General features: G+C 38.1%; 1 pseudogene; it reads left to right on the plus strand.

The window, feature by feature from the left end:
* The first annotated feature begins 1,120 nt into the window (after window positions 1-1,120).
* On the plus strand, window positions 1,121-3,900 carry LOC115279029 (annotated as a pseudogene).
* The last annotated feature ends 79 nt before the right edge of the window (window positions 3,901-3,979 follow it).

A 3,979-nucleotide genomic window follows, 5' to 3' on the forward strand; every position in this document is an offset into this window, starting at 1 on the left:
ATCATCAATGCTAGAAATTTTTTAAGGCAATAACTATTTATTGGACTCATTGGAAACACTGGTGCTTTGATGCCATAATTTTAAATAAAGAATGGAAAACCAGGTTTTCCACTGCATTATGTAAATAGTTTTCCCCTATAAATCTGACTTTGCTACTTCCTGAAATTCAAGCTGACAAAGTTTCTTCAAACAAGAGTGTAAGCCAAACTTCAGGACCCTGAAGTTTAGGTACTAATCAAAGCTTCAAACTATCTAGATGCTGAGAGCAAGACATGCTTTCCTGAGTGGCCGAATAACTATCTTGACTGGTTTGCCACATATAAGTAGGAATTTAGACCTCTATTTATGAAGCCCATAAATACAGGCAATATGAAGAGACTACCAAGCAAGGCAGAAAATCCAAATGTCTCTGTAATTTTTCATCTAGAAAAAGATTATTTACACATACATAAATCAGTATGCAGTTTATACACTCTTATTTCTAACACACACTCCCTACCAAAGCTGGGTTGGTTAACTTTCCTCAAACAAAGGGAATAATCTCTTACACAGACTCTCATACTTTATTTGTGGGAGCGTTATTTGGAGATGATCTTTCTGAAGGTTATGTATAAAAGACTTAAATATTGACACAGAGTAATTTCCAAGGACATAATTAAAGGAATATGAGAAGATTTAGCTATAAAGATGTTAATCACATAGGGTTTGGAGCGGTAAAAAAATTAAAAACAATTTAAGCATCCAGTTGTACTGAAATGATTGATTAAATTGTGATTCAATCATACAATGGAACATTCTTCAGCCATTAAAAATTATATTATAGAGGTGCATTTATTAAAAAATTTATACTTGAGCTAGAGAGTTAAAACTTTAATTTTATAACAGTTTGCATTGTATAAGTTCACAGATAGATTTATTGATATATATAGATGATGGATGGGCAGGTAGATAGGTATAGAACTAAAGATATGCTTCAAAATATTCATAGCAGTTCTACCTGGGTAGCAATATTTCTCTGCTGTCTTGCTATATTTTCCAATTTTTCTCTTTTGTGAGTGTATTTTTGGACATTTTTAAAAAGAAGATGTGGTCTTGAAAGCCCGCCCCCTCCTCCCTTTCCCTTACCCCCCTTTTCTCCCTCCCCCAGCCCCCCCACTCAAGTCCTGCGGACCTGGGGGCTTCGGGATCTGGGCGCTATGAAAAGTGTCTGCCCAGTCACTTCCGGTTTTTCTTCCCCCAATCCCTCAGCTGCTGCTGCTGCTCAGGAGGTCAGATCTGCCACTGATGGTAATACCAGCACCACTCCGCCCACCTCTGCCAAGAAGAGAAAGTTGAACAGCAGCCGCAGCAGTAGCAGCAGCAGTAATAGTAGTAACAAGAGAGAAGACTTTGATTCCACCTCTTCCTCTTCCACTCCTCCTTTACAACCCAGGGATTCGGCATCCCCTTCAACCTCGTCCTTCTGCCTGGGGGTTTCAGTGGCTACTTCCAGCCACGTATCGATACCGAAGAAGCTGTGTTTTGAAGACAGCCTGGAGTTTGTAGGGTTTGATGCGAAGATGGCTGAGGAATCCTCCTCTTCTTCCTCCTCATCTTCACCAACTGCTGCAACATCTCAGCAGCAGCAACTTAAAAATAAGAGTATATTAATTTTTTCTGTGGCTTCGGTGCATCACGCAAACGGCCTAGCCAAATCTTCTACCACCACTTCTAGCTTTGCTAACAGCAAGCCTGGCTCTGCTAAGAAGTTAGTGATCAAGAACTTTAAAGATAAACCTAAATTACCGGAGAACTACACCGATGAAACATGGCAGAAACTGAAAGAAGCAGTGGAAGCTATCCAGAATAGTACTTCAATTAAGTACAATTTAGAAGAACTCTATGAGGCTGTAGAAAATCTCTGTTTCTCCAAGATGTCTGCAAACTTGTACAAACAGCTGAGACAGATTTGTGAAGATCACATCAAAGCACAAATTCATCAGTTCAGAGAGGATTCACTGGATAGTGTTCTTTTTCTAAAGAAGATTGATAGATGCTGGCAAAACCACAGCAGACAAATGATAATGATTAGGAGAATTTTTTTGTTTCTGGATAGAACTTACGTTCTTCAGAATTCAATGCTACCCTCGATTTGGGACATGGGACTGGTGTTATTTAGGGCTCATATTATAAGTGATCAGAAAGTCCAGAATAAGACAATTGATGGCCTTCTTCTCTTAATTGAGAGGGAAAGGAATGGTGAAGCAATTGATAGAAGTTTACTCCGAAGCCTTTTGAGCATGCTCTCTGATTTGCAAATTTATCAGGATTCTTTTGAACAATGGTTTTTGGAAGAAACTAACCGACTCTCTGCAGCTGAAGGCCAAAAATTAATGCAGGAAAGAGAGGTTCCTGAATATCTTCATCATGTTAACAAACGTCTAGAAGAAGAAGCAGACAGACTTATTACTTACTTAGATCAGACGACCCAGAAGTCATTAATTGCTACTGTAGAAAAACAACTTCTAGGTGAACACTTAACAGCAATTCTTCAGAAAGGTTTAAATAACCTCCTTGATGAAAACCGAATTCAAGATTTATCTCTCCTGTATCAACTCTTTAGTAGAGTTCGAGGTGGAGTTCAGGTTCTCTTGCAGCAGTGGATTGAATACATTAAGGCATTTGGCAACACTATTGTAATTAATCCTGAAAAAGATAAAACCATGGTTCAAGAATTACTGGCTTTTAAAGATAAGGTTGACCATATAATTGATATTTGTTTTCTGAAAAATGAAAAATTCATCAATGCCATGAAAGAAGCATTTGAGACATTCATTAACAAAAGACCAAACAAACCTGCTGAACTTATAGCTAAGTATGTAGATTCAAAGCTTCGCGCAGGCAACAAAGAAGCTACAGATGAAGAACTTGAAAAATGTTGGATAAAATTGTGATCATATTTAGATTTATCTATGGTAAGGATGTTTTTGAGGCCTTCTATAAGAAAGATTTAGCCAAGCGCTTGTTAGTTGGGAAGAGTGCATCTGTAGATGCTGAAAAATCAATATTGTCCAAACTTAAACATGAATGTGGAGCTGCTTTCACCAGCAAACTTGAAGGAATGTTTAAAGACATGGAACTTTCTAAAGACATCATGATTCAGTTCAAACAGTATATGCAAAACCAGAATGTACCTGGGAATATTGAATTAACTGTGAATATCCTGACAATGGGTTATTGGCTGACATATGTGCCTATGGAAGTCCATTTACCACCAGAGATGGTAAAACTTCAGGGGATTTTCAAGATATTTTACCTAGGCAAACACAGCGGCAGGAAACTTCAGTGGCAGTCAACCCTAGGACACTGTGTGCTCAAGGCAGAATTTAAAGAGGGTAAAAAAGAACTCCAGGTCTCTCTCTTTCAAACCCTGGTGCTGCTAATGTTTAATGAGGGAGAGGAGTTCAGTTTAGAAGAGATCAAGCAAGCTACTGGAATAGAGGATGGAGAATTAAGGAGAACACTGCAGTCCTTGGCCTGTGGCAAAGCTAGAGTTCTGGCAAAAAATCCAAAAGGCAAAGATATTGAAGATGGTGACAAGTTCATTTGTAATGATGATTTCAAACACAAACTTTTCAGGATAAAGATCAATCAAATCCAGATGAAAGAAACGGTTGAAGAACAAGCAAGCACTACAGAAAGAGTATTTCAGGATAGACAGTACCAAATTGATGCTGCAATTGTTTCATGAAGATGAGAAAGACGCTTAGCCACAATCTTCTTGTTTCAGAAGTGTACAATCAGTTGAAATTTCCTGTAAAGCCTGCTGATCTTAAGAAGAGAATAGAATCCTTAATTGATCGGGATTACATGGAAAGAGATAAAGAAAATCCAAACCAATACAATTACATTGCATAAACATTGGCCTCCGAGTATTTGGTATCATATGCAGTAGCAGTGGATAAACTAACCTGTTGATCCTATATTATTTGACTTCTTT

The sequence above is a fragment of the Suricata suricatta genome, chromosome 15, assembly GCF_006229205.1.
Source record: "Suricata suricatta isolate VVHF042 chromosome 15, meerkat_22Aug2017_6uvM2_HiC, whole genome shotgun sequence".
In the NCBI taxonomy this organism is placed as follows: Eukaryota; Metazoa; Chordata; class Mammalia; order Carnivora; family Herpestidae; genus Suricata; species Suricata suricatta.